The following is a 25,866-nucleotide window of genomic DNA, read 5'->3' on the forward strand; positions in this document are numbered from 1 at the left end:
AACAACAGCATGCAACAAAACAGGCTTGAGGAAGAGGGACTAGAAAATTGCCCAGCAAAAAAGAATCCAGGGGTGCTGGTCAATGGCTGAACACAAGCTAACAGTATGCTAAGGTGGCCAAGGAGGTCAATGGTATCAGACATAGTGTGGCTAGCAGGACTAGAGAAATGATCATCCATCTTTGCACTGCTGAAACCACACATCAAATATTGTATTCAGTATTGGGCCCCTCACTATAAGAATGATATTGACTTGCAGAAATGCACCTAAAGCAGTGCAGTGAAGCTGGAGAAGGGACTAGAAAACAAGGCTTTAAAGAAATGACTTAGGTAATTGATCTGTTTTGGTTTGGAGAAGAGGAGCCTGAGGGAAGACCTCATTGTTCTCTACATTTACTTCTAAGGAGGCTGTAGCATGGTCAGTGTTGGTCTCTTTTCTCAGATGACAAGGATGTAAGGAAATGGTCTCAAGTTGTGCTAAGGGGCATTTCAATTGAACATTAGAAAGAATTTCTTCATGGAGAGAATTGTCAAGCATTGAAATGGGCTGTGCAGGAGGTGGTGGTATCCCCGACTCTGAAGGTATTTAATAAATATTTGTACTTGGCATTAAGCCACATGTTTAAGTGATGGGAATCAATAGGTCAAGTTGATGATTGAATTTGATCTTGAAAGTCTTTTCCAACCAAGATGATTCTATGATTAATTTAAAAGGTAATAGCTTTCCTTATGCGGAAAGCTATTCTTTAGGCATGACATACAATAAGAGAGGCCTGAAAACCCCAAATGCTTACTGGAGTCATTATGCCTGCAAGAGGCAGCACTGGAATCCTTGAAGTGTGTGGAGGAAGGGCTTTGAAAAACTAGAGCATGCCCTTTATATAACTCTGAGAGATTTCTCCATGGACCTCTTATCCTCATCTGTCTGAAAGTTAGTGTAAAGATATGTGGTTAAACTTTCAGTTTAAGTATTACCCCCAGTATTTGTTAACCTATCTGTTCTGCTATTAAAGACTCATCATAGCTGTCATCTGTGAACTATCTTCTCATTTGCACACCCTAGAATGCTACTGAGAATATCACCTGAGATAATTAGCCTCTCTCAGTCGGAGTAAAGTCATTTTGTATGTGCCAACAGATGAGAGCAGACATGTTTGTAGTTAATGTGGAGCAGCTAAGAGAAAAAACTAGAAAACGTCTGTACAGGGTTAAACCCACAGTCCATATAATATAGTTTCCTGTTAATGGTACTGGGTGATGCAATAGCGTATAAGAAAGATAATGAAAATAGGACAGGTTTATAGTGATGTTTTCCACAATATTTTTTCAGCTTCAAAACTCTGTGATTTAGAGGTTTCCTCTGCCAAAAGCATTGCCTTTGAGTTTGAAGTTACTATTCCATATACATATTCAACTACTACACTGGGGAATACTTATGGTTTCTTCAGTGATGCTAATATTTGATAGTAGGCCAAATCAACCTGAAAGAAGATGAGAAGTAAAAGGTGCTTTCAAAAGCAGAACTATAATACTTCAAATGAAATGAATGTTATCATCTGATGCTTTTGATAATCTGCTTATGAAACAAAAATGAAGTATCCTAATACAACTCTTCCTGGAATGACACGTAGCCTCATGGCAGAATGACTGTTTGACTTGTAGTTCTGTAGAAAGTACTGAGGCAATAGAAGTCACCTTGAGAGCAGATGGAACATAATCAAAGATTAATTGCAAATTTATGATCCTTCTAAGAACAGAAGCCAAATAAAGTCAAATTGAATCATAAATTTAGAGGCTTTACAGGATCAGAACATGTAAAATAGTCATTATTGGTAAAATAAATTTGGCTAACATGACTAAGAAAGAGAGCATTCTGAAAGGCTGCAACTGAGTTCTGAGCCAGTTTTAATAAGCAATTATAGTAGTAAGAAATGGAGCACAGCAAAAGCTGTAAGCCTTCTAAGATTTAAAAAAAAAAAAAAAAAGAGAGAAAATTGTCTACCTGTGTAGTCTTTGGGAATTCTGAGTAAGATATGGAATAGCAGTAAATCCCTCTGTCATAGAATAACTTTACATTTCCTGTGTAGTTCTATGTGCATATTTAACAGTTTATGTGAAAAGTACTATGGAGGTATAGGATCATAGGATCATTTAGTCATGTAGCACTTGGGAAAAAAAAAAAAAATTCTCAAATTTTATTGAAAGAAAGCTGTAAAGAAATTCTTCTATAAAATACTGCTGAGATGTGATGTTTGTCTGTAAATGTTTATCAGAGTGTTCATTATAGATTGCACTAGCAGTAAAGATATAGTACCTTTGAGTACGCCAGCCAAAATTGTCAATTTCTCCGTGCTCTCTAGTTCTTTTACATTCTAACTAAAACTAGAAATTTCAGATTTAGCTGCCTTCACACAACCTTGTTTTAGGTGGTGAGAGTCTGTAAACAGTAACAAATGGGAAGAAAATGAAACAGGAAATTAAGCATTAGTACAGTGTTTCATAAATATCCTTGAGATGTTGCATTGCAGCACCAGGTATTGCATTAGAAATAAGAAATGAAAGAAGTTCAGAAAATATACTGGAGGATTGTAGCTGCAGCAAGTTTGAGGGACAAATGCATTTTCATCTAGTATTTCATAACTATCATGTCAATTGAACTTTTGTGTTTTCAGGTTACTGATCTGTAACTGGTGGTTTTGTTTATATTCATTTCATTATTATCAAGAAACCACAGGTGAGAATAAGAAATTGTTCTTATTTTAATTTAGTAATTGCATAAGACTTGAAAATCTGGAGTCCTTATTCTACAAGTGAACAGTTTGATTGCAATGAGAACTCTGTTCATATAAACAGAACTTAATATAGAAATGCTATCTTTGCAGAAACATCATCAGGATCAGAGCTGAAGTGATGGCAAGATGGAAACAGGCAGTTAATGAGCTGAAAAGAAGGAGCATGAAGGTAAAAGTAAGAAAATATGCCTACATTAGACTAATAATGTACATACTAAGCTGCATTTAATTAAATTTTCTATTTATTTGAAAGCTGTAGACTTGCAAAAAAAAACAGCTCCAGCTAGTTCAGAAAGTGCAATGCCTCAACGCATAGATGTGGCTGTCTGTTTTGCTGTTGATTCAATGAGTTGACCCCCTCTGAAGTTATACATCTTGAATCTTACAAATACATAATTATTAATGAATGCTTTATGAAAAGGCTGTAACTAATACAAGGTTTTGGATCCCATAAGGTAAGTTACAGTAACTATGTATAAATGTATCCAAAGTAAAAATTCAAATCTGGAATTTCTACATTGCTTGTAAATATAGATCCAGATAAACAAGCACAGTACCTTTTTTTTGGTGAGGATATTATCTGCAGTTATTCTTGTGAGACCTAAGCCGAGTTAATTCATTATTTTAAGACGTTAGAGGAGAATGTGAACTTTTCAATTAATTGCATAGCATTACCCAGGTGGTATTCAATCCAATATATTTCCTATGAATGTTTTGATCATTATTATCTCAGATCACAAACAGCTTAGGGGGGTTTGCAATCATGAAATCCTGTCAACTTTAAATGCAACTTGTATGAAGTGAAACTTTCCACTGAAGGCAAGACACACTGCAGCAAGAAGGCAAGAGGCATGGAGTTCAGAGTAGAAGGTGTCTCTTTAGGGCTGCTGTGAGATTTCTGTCTACAAAAGGACAAACTGGGATGTTGCTCCATACTCAGAACTGTGTGTTCATTTACATTAGCAATCAGGAAATTAAAAAGTGGAAATACTTGTAAGCTATGATTATCAGAATTATACAAGTCTAGAGCCAATTAACATCTCCTGAAAAACAGAAGCAGTAGATACCTGCATTTCAGTCCAAACATTTCATACAACTACTAATTTTTACTTCATCGTTCATCTTAATAATTTTGGTTGCATTTAGGAGGTCAATTAAAATCAAGAAACTAAGTATAAACAGAACATTAATTTATGTATAATAGCAGAACAAACAGAGAGAGGAGAAATGGATGCTTTTGATGTAGGTAAGAGAATTTCACCCTTTCAAGATTGGTCAGTGAGCTAACAAGAAAAAAATCACAACATTTTCTAACATAATTTTAATGTTGTATTTTTTATAACCAACTTCAAATTTTGTCTATTAATTGATTACCTAAATGAGTGATTTTCTAGACACATAATAAATATAGCTTTCAGAATACAATTCATTATTAAATATAATAGACAATTTTCTATTTAAAAAATGACATTAAAAGACACTAAAAACACTTTTTTTTTCGTCTAGTGGAGAATGCCTTTAAAAAAATCCAAACTGCTCAGGTTCTGTAAAAGGAGAATGAAAAATAGGCACCAAAATTACTGTGATCCTAACTAATTATATATTGCCAGATACTGTTTCAACACACTGAGTATAGATTTTGCTCAAGAGAAGTGTCCAAAAGTGTAATTTATTACTTTCTGCATTAGGAGTTCAAATTCCCTAGGAAATGAAAATGGTTAAGATAGGCAATTTCACTTCAATCTATTCCTTCTGTATTAACAAAGCCATTAGATAGCAGAAAGAACATATGCTTAATGACACTAGTGCAGTAATTCTCTCTAATAACATTTTTAAAGCTGCTGGTCTTCTTTTAAATTTCTGTTTTGCTTTTAAATACTCAAAGAAAATGTTTTTGGATATTAATTGCTGTCAATGAAAACATGTAAAGTTTGAAAAGAGGCAATGCTCATCTTGAATTTTCACAGATCCATTCTGTTGCTTTAGCATAAGCAAGTTTATTTTAACAGGAAAGACGTGCGTAGTAAGCTGTTCAAATTGATTGTTATAGCAAAGCCTTCAAACTACACTCTGCAGAGTCTAGACAAAATTGGTAAATGAACTGTGATAGGTACCATCACTTCCAGCTACAAAACATTTTCATGCCTGTGGCTGTGTCATGTGAAATACTTTCTCAGGTAAGTCAGTTAAAAGGTTTGATAGAACTGCATTTTTTTATTACAAAACAAAACAAAACAAAACAAAACAAAACAAAACAAAACAAAACAAAACAAAAAAACCCAATTTGCCTTTATAAAGGCTTATTGAATGGGAACTGCTGAATCACGGCCTGAACCTCTGATTGATCACCTGAGGCGAGCAATGAGTCAGCCACAGGAGCACAGCTGAAGGCAATTCACCTGTGCTGCCAGAAGGGGTGGAGCCTGGCTGCACCTCTCCTAGACCCATTTAAGAGCTGACTGCCAGTAGGGAAGGATCTCTTCTGGAGATGTGCTTTGCTGGAGTTTCATAAGTGAGCTCAGGGTACAGGTAAGTGTCCTGTCTTTTCTGCTTTGGTGTAATAACTATGTAGCCAAGCTCTCTGGCATACCCCGTAACTATAACGTCTGTACATTCGTTGATTATACACTTATCTGCATACACTTCTCTATATCTTCTTTCATTAAAACGCAGTTGAACTTGCACTGATTCAATGCAGCTTAATAGATGCTGTTAGATATGCATTTTGTCACACTTTGAAAAGTGTTATGTCTTCAAGAAACAGCTTATGAGATATCTGTTTCAAAAAGTATAAAGAAATTTATTTGTACCCACATTCTGTGTGCTTCTTTTTTTCCTAAGTTAAGGTTGGCTGGAGTAATTACCTATTTGTTTGATAATGTTCCATGTCTGCAGTGCATATACTTTAGGAAGAATATCACACAGATCTAGCAATCTCTGAAAATATTAGTTTGAATTTTCTTTAGGAAGTCAGTACAATTTCCTATTCTGGTGGGCAGAATGCAAATAGAAAAGACTTCCTACTAGTATATTTTCTCTTCTTTTTTCCACTCTGTTTTCTCCACATGTGCACCTCTGGTAAATTATTACAAAGCGATGTATATTCAAGGGTTTGAGTTTAGTGTGTATTATATATAGGAAATACTATAGCATAGACAATATGAGACTGTTCTAAAGTTAGCTTTTATCACAGATGCTGCCAATAGTTTATCAATGAAGTGTTTTAATGCATACAGAACACCTCTGGCCTCATCATTAAAGCTACAGTTCTCAAATACATATCATGACTGGTGGAAAAAAAGCACCTACAAAATATTACTAGGAAGATGGCTGGAGCTTTACTAGATAGATAGATAGATATGCAGTTAAGTTCTGTGATGACACTCCTAAGCTATCTGTGAACAAAATGGTAACTTTTGACACTTTGTTAACTATGCATTGATTTCATTAGTGATATCTAAATTCAGAAAGTGAGTGAATAATTCTGTCTATTCTCTCTGTTATATGCCAAATCAAATAATACAAGTCAAAACAAATATTGCATGTTTTCAGTTGGTATTACGTACAATAATGGAAGTACATGAATACAGGGTAGAAAGTTGGCAGGTAATAATAATTTGCCCCCTTTAGTATGAGAAGAGTACTGCATCTGCCAGGACTGTGGAATCACTTTTTGTCTCTTGCATGGATAAAAATTGAGCTCTGCTGGCTTAGGAGATGCTCTTCGTTAAAGTGTGATTGAAGTACTTTGGTAGCAGCTGCTGCAAGCTGTGCTTTGATGATGCTAAGCCAGGCGTTGGTTGGTTTGTTTGTTTGTTTTTTTGCTGAGGTTTTGTTTGGTATACTGAGGCTCTTAGGTCTCTATTCTTTCTGCGTAACATTTGCAAATTAATGAAAATGTTTTTGTGCAGGATTATTTAATTTCTGCAGAGTTGATGAATTTGTCTCTTCTTGTTACTTTTACTTTGACAAATGGAATTTTTGTTTATCACACAAACTATCTTGGCTGCTCCATACTTACATTTACTGACAGTGATACTATGTCAGCTACTCCAATTCAGTTATTGCTTACGTTGTTTTTTTGGGTTCTTTCTATGTTCAGTGAGCTGGTCCCCTAACCTGAATTTAGGAAGGGGTGAAACTTAATCTTGTGGCTTAGCACTTAAATATTAAAAAATAAAAAGTCCAAAGTAATTTGAGTAATGTAGGGATTGCTTGAAGAATCATGAAGTATCAGAAAACTAAGACTTCGTTGCAGTAGGAGCATTTGAAAACAGTATTAAGAATTAGTAATAATTGCTTTTTTCCTCTATTCTAGTGCAGAAAAGGTCACGAGTGTCTGTTCAAATATATATTATTTGTTGGCAAATTTTTGTTTTTTTGAGTAACAATTTCTAGTCTGAAATAAAAAATAAAAGAATAGGGAAAAAAAAAGACAGTTGAAGGTCTGACACACTTCTATGTTGAACTGTGGAGAGAGAGGGAAGCCGTAATCATGTATCAGAGTGTAATAGATAGGGAACGTTCCCAGTATGATTTTCAGGTTCTTCTCAATGTTTTTGAACACTGTGAATTCAACCTCTGTGAATAGGGTACGCCTGGTAGAAAGCCTTGTATGATGTCTTAAAAGTTAACATGAACTAAATGCTCTGTGCTATAGTATCTATAGGTCTTTATTAGCAGTTTGATTAAGTCAATTTGTATGTTGATTAACAGAGGGAGCAGCAAAATTGTACTTCTGCAATCCACTACTGATTGTTGGTTAGCTCATTAGCTAACTTATGAACAGTTTTCTTCTGTTAGTGAAACCATTATTCAAAATTGTCTTACAGCACTGCAAGTTAAAAAGCACTTAAATGCACATGCTTTTATTTGGATTTATTTATTTACCTATTTTATCATATTAGATTTTTTGCTTTTATCATTAACTCCATGGTTGTGTTTGTCAACATCAAGAGAACAAATTCTTTTCACTCAGTTACACTGCTAATATTTCTAATTTTTTCTAAATACATGCAGATTGTGTTACTTATGGTTCACAGTTTTATTCCATTTGAAAACATTTTTTATTTCTCCAAAGTATTTAGAAATGGTCAGCTATCTTAAGGAATGAGATGTCTGGGATAGTTCACATTGGTAGTATTTTCCAACAATGTTATTATTTTAGCTTCAAGGGAAAACAACTCTCATGTTTAATAAAGCAAAGATCATACTATACTGCATGTGAAGCGAGAGCATGAAGAAAAAATACACAGGCTTTAGGCTACAAGAGGAAAGGGAAAAAGACATTGGAAGCATATGGTGTTACTACATGCTTATGATAAAGAGAAGGTTTTTATTATGCTTTCTACAGAAAATGTTGATGTATTTCTAATAGTAGCAATCATTACGGAGCAAGCATTCTCATAATTGTTCATCTCATTTTCAGGAAAAGCACTAGAGCAACTTGACTTTGACAGCTGGACTAAAATATTGGTGTAAGAGTTGTTAAATAATATTATATTAAACCCCTTCATCTTCTACATTTATACTTTAGAAAGTCACGTTTTCTTTTATATGGCATATGAGGAAAGAAACTGTTAGCATTGGCTGAGAAGTCTTTCCTACAACTCCAGTCAACTGAAAATTAATGAATTACAACTTAGTTGTACGTTGTTACCACTATGACAACTAAACAAACACAGAACTTAAATTATAGTTGTGAAAAGATTGATGCTTCCTTATATTCACTAGTTTATAACTTTTAAGGAGAGAAATCCTTGCGTATCAGCAGAAGTGGTGTTAAAACATATGGGTGAAATAAAGCCTAATCCAGTCTTCTGTTTTTCTATTTTGAGCTTAGAGTTGGTAAGACAGAAGTTGTTAGTGACAACACTGTTTGACTGAATTCCGGTGTCACAATTCTCATTCTTTGAAAATGCTATAATAATTCTGATATCTCTGGTAAAGAACAATTTGTTTTGACTGTAAGGCCTTTGTTCTTACAATAAAATTTATCCAAATAATTTTAAACTGCTTACAGTAAGGTAATTCTGTGGTAACTAAGACCAAACGTATAAGCGGAGTGAAATGGAACTTTAAACATAATAATTTGATTTTTTTTACTAATAAGTTGCATTTGTTTATTACAGTATTTTATCTATTCAGAGAGGTACTGACCTCTCTCCCACAGTGGTTCAGCTGTCACTGTTGGATAAGAGTTCTAATTTTGCTTTAATACACAAATCCCTCATAAGTTTCTCATTAAAACCTTGGACATATTTATTTTTTCTCCTGGTGAAGTACACCTGTGGGCTTCATGTTTGCAGCTGCCTGACACAGTCATCGAAATATGCCACCCTGTCTCTACCAGCCTGACAACAGAAGCAGTGTGTTCATGCTGGACTCTTCAGCAGTCCTGTATACACCTTCTGTGACTCAGCCAAAGATGAAGTTCATGTATAAGAAGAACATCTCAGGTTTGGTTGATTTTCTTGGTGCTTCTTTTTGTTGTTGGTTTTGTTTTTTTTTTTTCCATAAGTGGGTAGCACCAAAATACTTCTCTTAAGTGTTCTGATGTGTATTGTCTGGAAGAAGACTGACAGGATTATAACTTAGAGGCGTCAAGCAGTACCACCATTATACCTCCATTCACTTTTTGTTAATTCTGCTACATTGGCTGTCAGTCTTAAACCATTTCTTACACAGAGAGCAGTGAGACAGAATGGGAATAAGGATTGCAGGGACTGAAGACTTGGAACAATTTTTTTCTGCATTTAAGAGGTTCTGGACATAGGATATAGAATCTCATATATAACCTCAAAATAATTGACATGAAAAAAAAAGGAAGCATTTTCATAACAACTACATCAGTTTGTATCTAGCCAGGAAAGTGTCTAAAGTAGAATTAAGCACTAAGTTGTGTTGCTGAAAATAAAACCACAGAATCTTTGTTTAGTCTGTCTTAGTGAAACTAATATCAAGCTTTGCTTTGAGCGACGACATAATAGCAAGTTCCCTATTCTATGAGGACAGCAGCAAATCAAACTGATGTATCTACACTTGCATCTTAAATTGTGTATATCTTGGTAGATAGTCATGCCTAAGGCTAGGTTAGCTCATTCATGGAGAAAGAATTTGGTTGTTGCTGCCTTGTGTGTAAAGAAGTCTCTGCGCTTATTCTATTTGTCCTTTATTGGGTAATAACCCTTGCCATGACAGCTATCCATCTGTGCTGCTCACCTATGGTTTCAGTCCTGTGTACTCATATGCAGAAACACTGCAAATGCTACCACAGAATTCAGAATTTCACTCCACCTCATCCCTCTTACAAAGTTCCTTGCAAATGGGGAATTTTTGTCAACACCTTAGGATCTTTCTGTGAAATTATTTTTCTCCCCTTCTATAGCTTGAGATATGGTAAAAAAATTAGTCGTTCTCCAAATACAGAATAAATGAGTACATAGCTATTATACTGGTTTTTGTATTATGGTTATCTTGAAAAACATGCAAGTTCATCGGTGATGTCTAGGTTTTTCTATATAGTAATAAAGGATCATGTTTTCCATTGAAGTGGCTTCAGTATGATAGGCTCGTTTCTTTTTTTTCTTTTCCATTTGGGATGAGTAAGAGTAAAAATGATGGTTTCATTTTGACTTAATTTTTATTTACCACTGACTCTTAAACTTAGACACTTTTTATGGTAGCCCATTTATCTACTGAAATCAGGAGGACTTCTGTTTTCATAACAAACAAACAGTTTATTCCATCATTTGAATAATGAAAGAGTGCTAAAAATTTTTTTTGAGTGGTATGTTTGGCTTTGTCATGCTGGCATTATGTTACAATGCCCTCTGTGCTGTACTTTAGATGCCTAACAACAATTTTGTCTTATATTTAAAAATACCCAGCAGGACTGTTCCATGAAAAATATAGAGGCTGTTTTTTTGTGTGCTTTCATTCAAAACTAGCTTCATTTTACAGATAAGGAAACAGAGAAAGTAAGATCTGTCAGGATTGGAAAATGAATCCAGGTTTGAGCTATAATCCTTTTAGTTGATCCTCTGAGTAAGACTGACTTAATTTATAAGGCATGTGAATAATTAGTAAGGTATCTGTTTGCTTCTGATACCTTAAAATATCTTTTTATAGTGAGTAATCCAGGTGAAAAGAAATATTCAAAGGGGAAAAAAAAGCATTAATTTTAGGGATTTGGATATTACTGTTCCAGAGATGTAATTTTCTAATGCATTTAGACCTGAAAATTACTAGTCATTCCAATACCTATTACTGGTTTATCTGACATAAATGGAGATTTTACTGCATCCTCCGTTATGTTTTGCTGTACATGTAACACTGTAGATTGTTAAATTTTTGCACTTATTTCAGAATTCAATCTCTTCAAAAGTATATGATAATGCACAATTATAACAATGTTCTCATTTTGAATCAGCATGTTGCAGGCAGTTATGGCAACAAGTTGTCTTGCAATGTGTTGTCTGTCAGTGAAGTTGAGTTATTATTAATAACTGTGCTGCTTTTTCTTATTGCTATCTGAAATAGCTCAAAAAAAATTTTGAGCCCTAAAACCAAAGGATGGTTTTTGGTCCAGACAGTTCAATGCAAGTTAAAACTAAAACCCTGCATGTCTATCTTAAAAACAGAACAGATGTGGTTAATCTCAGGGCCTGTGTCATTAGTAACTATGGAAAAACTCTTTCACTGAATATCTTTCATCCTACAAATGCTAAACATTACAATACGTGCCTATGTTTTTATTAGCTGTATAAAATGCTAGTGAATTCCCATAGCAAGAAGTAGTTACAGAGGAAATTCTCTCTTTCAATGTTAAGTTTATAGATACTTTTTTTTTAACTCTGAAAGTAGTCTGATACAGTGGTAACAAAGATTTGTTTTTTCTTGCTGGATAGTGATACAGCTTATGCTGTGTGTTTCTAAGACACACAGGCATACTTAGAGAAACAAATGCTGAATCTCCCTTTAGTATCAAATAAGTTTTCAAATAATTCATATTGCCTACTCTGAAATGACCAGGGATTGCCATGTAGACCCCTAGGTCAGTAATTGATGGACACTATTAGGTCTTCTCTTCAGGAAGCTACATCAGTACTTATCCCTTAGGCAATATTCTGATGCCTATGCATTTGTATTTTACAGTTTTGCAAAACCACAAACAATGTATTTCATGCTATGTCTTAAGATCTGTTGTCTGTCTCATGCTGTCAGTTGTAAGGGATTTTTGAAATGTTGGCAGTGTTTTGGAGATGGAATTGCTTTGAGCAAAAGTGCCTTCTGATTTTTTTTTTTAAACTCTTTCTCAAGGTCATGAATATTGGATACCTGATGTTGGAAAGGTTGTACCAGAACATTATTTCTATATGATTCCTAATTTGTCAACAGTATTGGTCCAGGAATATATCACCACTATATTTCTTAGTTAATAGTGGAAAAAGCATCTAATATCTGCCATTTGGGAGATAGCTGAATTATACAATATTTGGACAAAACAGGCCATCGGGTAAGGCTAATAGGTAGATGAGACTCATCAACTGTTAAGATAAAGGACTAGGACTCTTCCTGAGAAAGAAAATGCTTTATTTTCTACTTAGAACATAGTACTTCTGTGTTTGCTCATGTCCTTCCCAGATCACCAAACACTCTTAAACCAGTTCATTTTTGGCATTGCCTAGCCTAGACTATTTTTCCTTGTGATTTTCAGGTTTGGCAATGTTGTTATACTATGTGGCAGATGATGCTTCATATCTCCTGTTATTGCTATCATGACATGAAAATCTACTGATAACAATTCACTGTGTATATGACTAAAGAAACAAAGTCAAACAAAACAATTTCCAGCAGTTATGCTGGTTATACAGTTATTTCCAGCTAGTTATGCTTTTAAGTATTCTTTAATTTGAAAAGGTGTAGTTGCTATATAGCCACCACAAGCTTGCAGTCTCCTGTTTGATTTGTTTTTCATCTTTATCAATACATCATGATACACATGTCAAAGCAGTCTTTTACCTTTGCTAGTCAGTGCCACAGGGGAATGAAGGCTTGATAAACCCTGACAGCTGAAGCTAGTGTTAGCCTGACTGCTAGTTTACCAAAACTTGCCAGATTTTAAAGACTACTGTAAAGGTGTTTTTTATTTTTTTTATTTTGCCTTTGTTAAACTTGTTTCCTAGTTAAATTTATGTCCTACTTGCTCAATTCTGTCAGCCTTGTCCTGATCTCCCCACCTAATCTTTGCTATCCCTGTTTCTGACTTCGGCACAGTTCCTGGCAATATTTGCTGCATAGACCTTTGACTTAGCAGAATGAATTTCCTTCTTATTTCCTGACCTCACTTGCCCTGGCCATGGCAGCAACTTCCCATCTCCATTTCTGTTTCCATTTAGTCTGATACTTCGTGCCCTAATAGTATTAAATGTGCACATATGCCATTTAAAAAGTAATTTATTCTATAGACCATCTTTCTCTTGTTAAAATAGGATTGAGAAGATGAAAAGATCTAACAGATTTTAAAGAATACAAGCCTGTAATTTCATTTCTGATTCAACACTGCAGTCACAACTTCTACCAATCAAAAAAAGAACTCATGTAGAGTAGGTGGTTTAGGGCAGATCATCCCTAATGAGAGTGACAATCTTTTCTATACATAGTTGTCATTCATAAAGCAGTCTTCATTGGGTAGGATTCAGAAGCAGCCTCAAAATGTACCTTATGGAGAAAAAAATGCTTTTGCCAGAAACTGGTTTTTAGTTTTGTGACAGAGCTGAAAAAACCTGATGTGACAAGGCATTGTTGTGACTAATTGTGTGCCTTCAGGCTCATATGAAATAGGAATAACATGGAAGTTAACAATGCTGCCTTTTATGACAATAAGCCAGTTATTTTTTTCACTATACCCTGAAGCTTCATGGATCAAGTCCTGTTAAGGACTACTTGGCATAAGCTGGGAAAAAATGTTATGCATGAATATTTACAGTTTTCCCTGATTATTTACAGTTTTCCCTGAAGCCAAAGGATGTGATATCCCTGAAAGGGTCTCCAAAGTGTTTAAACCACAATGGGAGAGAAATGCAACAGAAGCAGACAATCCTAGTGGTCTGCCTTTGTTGCTGGCATATATGAAAGTTAGACTGAAGCTGAGAGTAAGGATTCTTTTTCCATGTCATCATAGAATCATAGGATGGCTAAGGTTGGGAGGAACCTTAAAGATCATCCTGTTCTTACCCTCCTAGTTACCACCTACTGGGTCAGGCTGCCCAGGGCCCTATCCAATGGGCATGAATGTTTCCAAGGATGGGGCACCTGCAACTTTTTTGGACAAATTTTTTCAGTACCTCACTACTCATACAGTTATGTTCTCTTATAAGCCGGGAAAAGCTGGAAAGTGGTCAAAGGCTAGGGCTATCTGCATTTGCGCTATCCATTCTTAGTGGTTAAAAATTAATACTTAAATAATTGTTGGTTAATTATTTGGGAAGCCTATTTTGTCTTTCAAACGTGCTTTCAGGAATTGGATATTTGCTGTAGCCTCTTTCTAACTCTGGCTTACTGAATTTTCATGTGGTTTCCTGACTTCCTACCCCTTGCTTCTATCACAGTACATATCACTTCTGAAAATTATCTTGGATCCTTCGCAATTCTTGAGTTTATATTTGCCCTCATCTTGTCAAGCTAGTTTTGAGTGGTAGTAGTCGGTCACTGAACAGACTCAATGAATAATTTACTGAACAATTCTGCCTCTATGATAATTAAATAAGAATCGTATTGAAGGAAGGGAGGAAAATAAAAGAGAGGTAAACAAGATACATGAAAGCAAATCTTGAATGCAGTGCAAGTGCAAATTCTTTTTCAATCCTAATAATAACTTCATGTAGGAAAACTAGTAAATACTTTCTATGATTACTGTAGAGACAGGACTCTTAAGAGGTGGCATGAATTTCAGAAAACTCAAGTTCTGGTGTTCTGAAGAGCACGGTAGATCTATGAATTAAAACTGTCAATTTAGGATTAAGTTTGATTCCTGTGACAAAAGAGTGGTAGAAGCCAATCTAAATCATCTAACTGACTGAGAATGGTGTGAGTTTTCTTATGACCCCAAAATACAGTAAGCATATAGGAATGTTTAACTTCATTGGCTCTTCCAAGTTAATTCTTGCAATAAATTCTTTTTCTGCACTGCTTTTATCTGTGACTCATACAGGCATTTTTGTTGAGCTAACATTGTGTGAGAACAAAGTAGGAGGCCATTGCATATCGGTCTAGTCTGTGATCTGGTAATTCCTCCTCTTTTCAACTCACTCTTGTGGAAGTGTAAGCTTTCATAGCTGCTAACAAACCACATCTTTCAAATTTCAAAATCAACAGAGTCACATCTAATACAGACAGCACTCGTAAACTGTATCATAGAGGTCATGATAATCTTCTTGCAGACAGATCTTTGAGATTTTGGTCAATTTAATGTTTAGCGTATTGTAAAATGTAACATTTGTTGAGGAGAGCATGTAAGTGTGATAACGTGATTTTTTTTTTTTTTTACACACATGTGAAAGGAGAAACAAAAATTAATTTGGGGCTTTCAGCATTTCAAACAATGTTGTGCTTTGTTGATCAGGGGTAGGAATTAATTTCATGTCTCTGAATGATCAACAATGTTACTACCAAGCTCTTAATAGATAGTACTAGTCATTTGACATTGAGCATTACTTTAAAAGTGAGCACACTGAGGACATATTTGAGAATTAATCTTTTTGTTCTTAAGATCTCAATGCTCTTCTGGAAGATGTAAAAATAAAATGCACTTTCAAAGTAGGAAGAGTCATTTAAATAAGAATTTATTGTAAGAGGATAGGTGAAGTGATGGTAACCTGTTTTTTATATATATATATATATATATATATATATACATATCTATTGTTTAAAAACGGAAGACTAAGAAAGACAGCTTTGTAATTATAAAAATTTATATTTATTCACTACAATGTCCTTTCATAATAATAAATTAGAAAGAACACAGACCCACAATTGTAAGTCAAAGTTAACTGTGGTGGTATTTTTTCATTATTATAGAAAAAAAAATTCCACTAAGTGACTTGATCTGTAACAGTTAAAATTATACAGTAAAAGAACAAAGTAATTAACAGTCTGGCTTTTAGCCTAGTCTAGTGGATCAAACTGAGAGGATGGGAAAGCTGATGACAGCAGCTAAGAGAAGTCTGCCTTATAGATTTAATAATAAATAAATATGATCAGTGACATTGCTTTATGTTCTGCTTTAGTCATTAATTAATCAAGTTATATGCACATATGGGAAGCTGCTGGGGGAGGAAAAAAAAGGTGAGTTCTGCTGCTGCATGCAGGTACAGCATGCTTTATATATGCATTTCCAACTCCTGATGAAAGAAGATTTTATTATTTCTGAGGGAGCTGTGGCAGCAGTGCAATTTAGCTGAACGTCAAGATGACAGTGAGTCTGCTAGCTGGCAAGACAACTGGGTAGTAAGGCAGATATATTCCTTCATTTTCCATTGAGAGTATATATTTGCCCTTAGAGGACTTTGGTCAATAACTGTAAGGTTGATCTTTGCCTCTTCTTGACCATTAAGTTGCAAGTGTGCCTTTTTTCAGATTCTTTTCATTGAAGATTAGCACGGTGTGAACTAAATTCTGAAATCCCTCCAGTTTGTTTGCGACCAAAGCTTGTTAGTTTGTTGGACTGCTTCTTTAAACAGTTTGTCCTTCAAGGCATATTAAGCATTTTTTTTTTTTTCTATCAAAGACACTATTTGCTTCCAAGCTTCCAGTCATAGCCAATGGAATTATGTTATTATTAAGTCCCAGCCTGACCTTCCAGGATCTCTTCATTTTATCTGTGATCACTGAAGACATCTGAACATATTTGGACTGCAACTGATGAAAAGTAAGAGACTGTCAGGTTGGCATTTATGCAGAAAGAAAGATGTTTTTTTTTTTGCCTTAATCAAGTATTTCAGCTCAGAACAGATTGTGAGTCTTTCTCCAACCAACATAGAAGCATAGACAAAGTATTTGTACTGTGATTACTCCAGTGATTTTATCTGAATTTCTTTATAGCTATATCTTTCTACCATTTCATACTTATTGGGATTTCTTTCTTGTTTGCTGAGCTGACAATCATTTATCAGCATGTTTGCTTCTTCCCTGAAAGAATTTTTAAAAAATGGTTTCATTGTAGCCAGCAAATGGCACTGTACTAGACTTAATACACTTGTCTGAAGTGAAACTTCTATTGTTGTGGACAGACAGTCTGATGTTTTGGCTCGACAAATGATGAGCTAAATCATTCAGGCATAACAAGTTTATATATAGAAAACTTGAAGTAGGAATAAAAATTAGTTGATGCAGAAAATTTGAAACAGAATTGAAGCAAGAGAACTGGTCTTCAAGGACTTCAGAGAAGATATTTCCATGACAACAGAATACTTAGGTATGCAAATAAAGAAACAAAGCATCTTAAATTCAGTAAATACACCTCTATTTCCTAGAATAAAATCTGAACGATCAAGGAGTACCACTTATGTAGAAAAGGGTATGGTGAGCTGAGAAGATACTAGTATTTCAATTTCAGGCCAAATTATCTTCTCACTTAAATCAGTACTATTTTTTAAATTGTAGAACCACAGAGGTACATATAGACAGATGAAATCATTCCTCTCTTGGTCTGTAATAATGCTGTGCTGTGACAGGATCAAAAGCTCTAGACTTTCTTCAGTAGGTTATCTACACAACAGCTAAAACAAGCTTTTTAATGATAGAGATTCCACCAACTTCCTTCAAGCTCATCCAACTTGGCTACCTTAGAAGTTAAAAAATCCCCTCAAATACTAACACCTATTTTTGTTGCAAGCTAAGTCATTTTCTCTTGTGATGACCCTCTACCACTGGCCACAGAGAACAGTTTCCTCATAACAATAATCTAAATATGAAAAATTGTTATGTTCTGTAAGTTTTCAGAATATTATATAAAGGGATTAACATTTATGACAGAGGCTCATGTTATTATGGATTGTAATGTAATCTCTGCAATAAATATTGTAGACCTTCTTCCATGAACCATGCTGTATTATAAATTTGGTATTATGCTCAAGGGCTTCTCTTGTTAAGGAAAGGAAAACATATATGATTTATGATCATACAGCTCTCTGCTATCATAGCTATCATATCATATAATTCAGACTAATCAAGCTCTGCCTTGAAACATTTGTTTTGCCTTTCCGCTCATTCATTCGAATGTTGTTTCAGTGCTTGAATTCTTTAATGCTTAGCAGCTTTTTAATACAAAACTTAAACTTACAGATTTGTGCCACTTGTTCTTGTGCCAACATTGACCTTTAGCTAAAGCAGGTGTTGTGGTTTTTATTCCCCCTCACTTGGACTCTTACCTGCTTGATGTACTTTTAAAGCATCAATATCCCCTCTTGGACTTTTTTATATGAGTACAAACAGGCTTTTTTAGTCTTCACATATAATTAGGATCATTTAAAAAAGAGTATTATTGCCACTGTAAAGAGAATTTCGCCTCATATCTGCCTTTAGATGCACTACCAAAGTATGAGATTGGTGTCTTTCCATATTTCCATAAATGAATCATTAGTACCATAATTTTAGTAACTTTGTTCCTTAGAAATACTGTAGGAACCAAAATGCTTTAACTCGGTGAACTGAAATTTTCTATGCTTGTGTTATAATGATTGTTTGACATTCCGTGAATTGGCTTTTGAATTAGCTAGCACACCCTCAACTTTTGCTCTTAAAACATTGTAATCTGGCAGCTCTGTGGATCTAGATTTAAAAATGGAAAATATGAAGCACTGCATTCAGTTACATTCTGTAGCTGGCTGTACAGAGCACTAATGCTCTGATTTCCACTAGCTGAACATAAAAACCATTATCCTTTCTGCTGTTAGTTTTTGTAAGAAATCATGTGCAAGATAAATAGGAAAGGGAAAGAATGGAGAGAGGGGAGAGAGAGAGGAATAGAATGGGAGAAGAGTTTACTGATGAGAGTGAAAGGCAAAAAGCAATGTAAAGCGGGAATACAGCTGAATGTAAAAACGCCAGAAAAAAATGTGGGAGCATGATTTCTCAACAGTCTCAGTCTGGGCACTGTTCTATGCCAGGGTCAGCTGTGGGGTTTTGTTGCTGTTTTTTGTTTGTGCAGTTATTTTTTTCTCTTCTGAGCTTAGAGCAGATCACTATGAGCATGTTATTTCACTTGAGATCTTAAACCTATCATCGATTTAAAATTATATATATATACATATAAAGAAAATAGGCTTGCTGAATTATACTGTGCCAGTATTTTTCTTCAACAGACACCTATCTAATGCATTGTTTCTCAGCTGTGTTTCCTCTGAAGCTGGCTACATTTCAGGAGCAGGTGAAGTTGCTCCCTGTATGCTTTTCCTTATAAAATATTTTGCTATCTTCCAGGCTAAGAATGAAGTGCTTAAAAACTTTATTGCTGTTATTTTACATGACCTTTATGTAAATATGAAATAATATACTAACACAGTTCTGCTAATGAAATAACTTCAGTGACAGTCTAATAATGACAACAAACAATTCAATAGCAATTTAGATTATGTGATACAGATTAAGACAAGGAAGTCTCTGAGCAGCAAATCAAAGTCATGTTGAATATTACACAGTTTTAAAAAATATAACCTTGCATTAGTTTGCAGTGGCTTCCTTCTAAAATATCTGCAGTGTGACTATTACAAATGATGAATCAGAGCTAAAACATGAGATCAAAAATAGAAAAGTCTCACAAATCAAAAGTGAAATATCTAAATACTGCCACTCAGCAACCATCTCCAGTCACCTGCAGCGAACTGAAGTGAAGCCAAGGAACAGAAACAACAGCAGCAAAGAAAAAAAACCACAACACTGAAGTTTAAGGTCTGAAGGAAGCAAGCTCTTATTTTCCTTTGACAGTGAATCAAGAGTGGGACCTGCTTTCCTGAGTTCTGTTTTAAAAGCCCTAACAAAGAAGTCAAACCATATCTTGGCAGATTTATACCTGTAAACAAAGAGTAAATTGGAGGGCTCTTTAATGGTTGTTTTCTCTTTTTGTTAGCACATACAAATTCTGACTTGTTTACTTCTTTCTGGTAAATTGAGTTGCTTTTGACCCCTAGAGAACTTATTACGTACTGTTAATTTAAAAAAATGGATTGAGTTTCAAGGAAAATAGGTTCTTGCCCTTTCCTCTCACCTTTTCAGTAACAAGGTATAATAACAGTAACAGGCAATTTTTGCCAGTTCTCATTGTCTCCTTCCATGCAAAAGTAGGGATACACACTGCACTTCTTTTGAAGAAATGCTATGGCTGAGATTAATAGGCACAAAACTCACAATATGCAAGATTACTTTTTCTGAAAGCATTGATATTCCCTAAAATTTTGGATACTGAAAAGAGATATTAAATATAGAAGCTTCTCTGTGTCAGGGACATGTTACCTGTTAGCAGTAATAGCTTTTCTGTCTTACAATCTCATTTTGCATATTGGGTTTCCTCATATCCACCTTGTGGTGGGTTGGATCCAGCTGACTTACCAGAACCTCCATATGTGCTTGCTTATCCCTCTCCCACAGTGTAATGGCAGGGAGGGAGGTAAGAAATGGGAAGAACAAAGGGGTGAAAATAAAGGCAGGAAAGTCACTGGGCAATTATTTGCAGGGGCAAAACAAACTTGGGGAGCTTATGCTAATTTACTGACAAACAGCATAAATAGTTAACTACTTGGTTTGGGTGCTGGGAAACAAAAGAGAAATGTTTAAGAAGACACACTTCTTCCCTACTTACTATGCTCAGATACTTCTTATCCTCCTCTTGTTTTTGCTACAGGTTGTACTCCACGGACTAGGTTGTAGGAAGTTGGGGTCTCTCTGCTGCTCCTTCTTTCTACTTTTCTACAGCTGCTGCTTCATTCTTACTCATATCCTTTGCTCTGTTGTGGACTTTATCCACAGGCTTGCAGACCATTGTGATGTACTTTGCCTCAGCATCCTTCTTGAGCCTCAGTTCCTTCATCAATTAGTGGAACATTGACAGCCTCTGAACTTCCCCAGAGGCTGCTATTACATTGTCCCCACTACCAACATCTTGCCAGCAATGCACAACGCCCATCAGTGTCAGAGAACTCCCAGCAGTGTGGGAGATTTCTCATTTAGAGCATAGACATTTGTAATATTTGAGTATGGATAAATTGCAGTTCATAGCATCATAGAATATTTTATGTTGGAAGGGACCTATAAGATAATCTAATTTCAACCCCTCTGCTACAGGCAGGGACGCCTCCCACTAGACCAGCTTGCTCAATGCCCATCCAGTGCTTCCAGGGAGAGGGTACCCACAGCCTCACTGGGCAACCTGTTCCACCACCCTCACAGTAAAGAATTTCTTCCTAATATTTAGTCTAAATCTACCTTCTCCCAGTTTAAAACCATTTCCACTTTTTCTGTCACTACATACCGTTCTAAAAAGGGGGTGGCTTTCCCCAGCTTTCCTGTAGGCCCCCTTCAGCTACTGGAGGGCCACTATAATGTATCTCTGAAGCCTTCTCTTCTCTAGGCTGAAGAGTCTCAGCTCTCTCAGCCTGTCCTCATGGAGGAGGTGTTCCAGCCCTCTGATAATCTTTGTGGTCCTCCTCTGGGCCTGCTCCAACAGATCAATGTCCTTGTGTTGAGAGCCCCAGAACTGGACACAGTACTCCAAGTCAGGTCTCACAAGAGCAGAGTAGAGGGGCAGGATTGCCTCCTTTGACCCCGTCATGTTTCTCTTGATGCAACCCAGGATACGATTTTGGCCTTCTGGGCTGTGAGTGCACACTGCCAGTTTGTGTTGGATCTTTTATCAAGCAACACCCCCAAATGCTTCTCCTCAGGGCTGCTCTTAAGCCATCCTCTGCCCAACCTGTATTTGTGCTTGGGATTGCTGTGATCCAGGTGCAGGACCTTGCACATGACCTTCCTGGATTTCATTAGATTGGGATGGGCTCAACACAGTGTTTTCTGATTTAGAGTACACATGCGTGTATTTTTTTTTCTTGGATGCATCCTTACACAATATAATTTAAAAATAAACACAATATACTTCTGAGAGCAAAAATACTCTTAGAAATCTGTTGTTGCAGTCTTTCTTTCTCATGCCTGAATAAAAAGTAGAAATGGTATTTTAGTGCTTTTTGGAGAAGATTATTCTGATTCAGTTTTTAGTTTTGTTTTTTTTTTTCCTGTTTCGTTGTCTGCTTAACCTTCTTGCAAAAAATATCGTAAATAGCATGCAGTATAAGCTGAATGACAAACCACAAACTTCTGAAGAAAGAGAAAGCTCCCACCTGGAGGGCCATTCTCCAGCAGAGGAAGCACTGCAAGAATAAATGGCTTCTCAGGAAGCCTTCAGCGGATAGGTGCTTTGAATTTTTTGGGGTTTATTCTGGTTCTATTCAACTGCTTAATTATAAATTATTCATTTACTTACTGCAAATGCAATTTGGGTTGCTGAACTACTGTGTTAGCCCTTTGCGGATGTCCCGGGACCAATGGGGCAGTAGAAGAGGCTGAAAGGACAGAATCTTTGGATAATCGTATGCACCTACTGAGTCTGAGTCTTTCACATCCGCACAAATAAGTAGGAGAAAAATCTCTGATAGGAACATATTAGCAGCAGAAATAACGACGGATAATTTTTACTTGCGTAAGGTTTCTTATTTTTCTTTCCTTTGGATGAAAATGCCTCCTTATTCCTAGGCTAGCTTCCTAATTTAGTAATTAAATTTATTATGTATTTCAAACAGTTGTGGAAATCAGAGCTTCATTTGGGCATCTGAATCATAATCTTGTTAAGTCTTTTCAATTAGTTTATATTTGAGTGTAATAGAAATGTGCTGATTCAGCTTCTAATTAAAGAAATAAGATGGAAGCTACATCAACTATGTCAAGAAGAAAAGATTAACGTTATCATAGATGCCTAGAAGAAATCTTAATGTATATGTACCATTAAATCTATGAGCAATATTTTACCAGCATTTAGCTCTAAAGAAGAATCTGAAATAAATGAGAAAGAAAGGAAGAAATTATTTATTTTGAAAAATAGAAACTAGAATGAAACTTTATATTCACAAAAATGTAATTATGTGTTGAAATGTAATTATATAGAAAAGATGAAATCAGAGTTGATGTCAGTTTTTACTGAATGTTATATAGAGCAGATACATGGACTTGACATGCTAATTGGAGGAAACTGAATCAGGTTTGGTAAATAATAATAATAAAAAAATTTGCCCTTTAAAGCAAATGTGGGGGGAAAAAAAACCAACAAACAACAAAAACAAAATGGCAAAAGAACCAACAGCACATTCTAAACTATGTTGTGTTTTACACAGAGCATCAAATTGTTTGCATCTTTAATCTTTATATATGGCAACTATTGCCAATCCTTATCATAACATAAATGCTCAGTGGTTAAAAATCTGCACAGTTCTATTGCTGCTATAGTTTATGAAGTCAGAAAATTGTATTAATTTACATGAAATTATATTTTGTCATACTTTCAAATAAGCTTTCATTTTTTGAGTATTGCATCCCTAATTTGTAAGTAATTAGTAAATATTACGAAAATGTTTAGCTTTCACTGGTAGCAGTGGTGAAACAAGAAAATGGGTATTTAGAATGTGAGAGGAAAATTAAACAGTCAAAAACTGGAGAAGTTCAAAAGAAAGCTCAGGGAAGTCAGCGACATTTTCCATTGGAATTCTTTAAATCCTAAGAGAGAAAAAAGAAAAACCCAGGCAGAGGAAAATGATCAAATTATTTTAAGCAAGACCCGTCAAGAAGAACAGGAGATGAACAAGTAGGTGGCAACAAAGAGAGAGAGATTAGAAAAATGAAGGAAATAAGCTTGAGAGAAGCATGTAGATTTATGGACAGAGTTCAGTTTATTTGGGTCACTTTCCCTTGCTTCAGACACAATTGATCATAAAGGTTCCTCACCCTACCTTCTCTGTACAAATTTGGTACTCAGATGCTGTAGAGATTACATTCTGCTCTCTCTGCTTGTATCAATCTTAAATGGCAACTGCAAAGGTATTTTTGATGCATTACCACCATTCTTTTCCAAGCTGGCTCTGTTATGACCAGCTACTCCTGTATATTTAGATTGTTTTTGTAACTCACAGAGTTTTGATAAAATGTTGGGGTACAGCAAAGTGAACAAAAGGAAGTGAGAGCCGCAAGTCAGAACTGCCTCACTCCAAACACTACACATAAATGACAACAAGGACACTTGCAAAATTGTGATGAATTCAAGTTAGGTAGTTTAGCTTCTTGATAATCAGCTAGGTTGAGTCTTGATGATGAAAGCATATCCTGGTGTCTCTCCTGACTACTCCAAATTTCTCTCAGGAAGGAGAGCCATATTCTGAATAGCTGAGGATTCTCCTAATAGAAGGGAAATTTTTTGATGATGTGTGGCAGATATAGTACTCTGAATGTCAACTCTTCACAGTCTTTCCTAAGCCTGTAGCAATGCGTTTTTTTTTTTTAAAAACAAAAAAATCACTTGGCAGAAGCGACACAACACTGAGTGGTTATTGGCTAGTTAAACTACACTGTAGTTCTGTTGGCCCATTCTAGGTCTCAGTCATCCCATCATTTTGGAGTGACATAAGTTTGTCCCAGGGAACAATAGAGAATAGGATTATTTTCCCTAGCACATTTGTTGGCAGTACAGTGTAGAAATTATTCCTTTATCTTTCAGTTTATAAGAATCTTCAAAGTATCAAAAATAATAATAGAATTATAGAATTGCTTGCTTGGAAAACACCTTCAAGATCATCAAGTTCAATTGCAACCTAACCATACTATCCTAACTCTGACAACATTCCACTAAATCATGTCCCTAAGCATCACATCCAAACGGTTTTTAAAGACATCTAGGGATGGTGACTCATCCACCTCCCTGGGTGGCCTATTCCAGTGCTTAACAACCCTTCCTGTAAAGAAGTTTTTCCTGATATCCAACCTAAACCTCCCCTGGTGTAGCTTGTGTCCATTTCTCCTTGTTCTGTCACCAAGAATAATGTTTAAGATTTTAGGTAGTGAAACCTATAACCTTTATTTGCCTTGAAAAATTGACTGTGATAGTCAGGGAATGCATGCAAACAAACAAAAAAACTGGAATTTCTGAAACAAGTTATTACTCGCATAAAAGAAAACAGCAGTAAAGACCAAGGGGCTCTCCACATAGAAGTGAACTGGGAGAGCTGCCATAGTGAAGGCATTTTCTAATGATATGTTGTGGAAAGTCTTTAACAATTAGAGGTGCTATGACTGTCTCTTAAACTCCATTTTCTATTTGCTTTAAGTGCAACAGCCAAACCTTTTCCTGATATCACAGGGTAACATCTCACTGTTTTTAGTGGGATTATCTGAATTTCCTTCAAAGGGCCCAGGCAAATAACTTCCATCAGGTGTTTCTCTGCTGCATGTGTGCCTACCTAGATTTCATATCCTATGGTACCATTTTCCATAATTTGGTTAAAAAGCACGTTTTCTAAGCGAGGACTGGGTTTGATGCGTGATACGCACTCAGCTCTGCATTGATAGCCGGTGATGTTGCTGGCACTGGCTCTGTAGGCGCTGTGATCCACAGGAGCTGTTCCCAAAGTCCCCGTGGGCTGTGGCGATGCCCCCAGCCCGTGCCCCCACCCCTCGTGGTATGTAACGTCCCCAACGCGAGGGCTCGGCACCATGCGAGTCCCGACAACCGAGACAGGGCGTTAACAGGTGATGCACAACCACCTGTGTGAAGCCGCTGGGCGGCCCTCCCGGGCTCTCTCAGAGCACTCCCCACGATAGACCCAGCTCCCCAGGGGGCTCCGCTCGGCTTCCTCCTCGGCGCACGAGGCGGGCAGGGAGGCCGGCCTCGCGGGGCACAGGCTGAGGCGGCGGCCCCGAGCCCTGCGGCCCGCCCCGCGCCGCCGCGGGTGGCGGGGGAGGTGCCGCTGCCGCCGAGGCGGGGC

General features: G+C 36.2%; 1 long non-coding RNA gene across 2 annotated transcripts; it reads left to right on the forward strand.

Moving 5' to 3' along the window:
* Positions 1-5,261: 5,261 nt before the first annotated feature.
* LOC125692031 (uncharacterized) lies at positions 5,262-21,002 on the forward strand. Of its 2 annotated transcripts, none has more exons than XR_007376419.1 (4): positions 5,262-5,320; positions 8,220-8,268; positions 9,074-9,249; positions 20,691-21,002. It is a non-coding gene; the product is annotated as an uncharacterized LOC125692031 (long non-coding RNA). The 2 variants fall into 2 exon arrangements; XR_007376418.1 differs by lacking the exon at positions 20,691-21,002 and adding an exon at positions 16,581-18,071.
* Positions 21,003-25,866: the final 4,864 nt, after the last annotated feature.

Source organism: Lagopus muta, chromosome 4 (genome assembly GCF_023343835.1).
Source record: "Lagopus muta isolate bLagMut1 chromosome 4, bLagMut1 primary, whole genome shotgun sequence".
NCBI lineage: Eukaryota > Metazoa > Chordata > Aves > Galliformes > Phasianidae > Lagopus > Lagopus muta.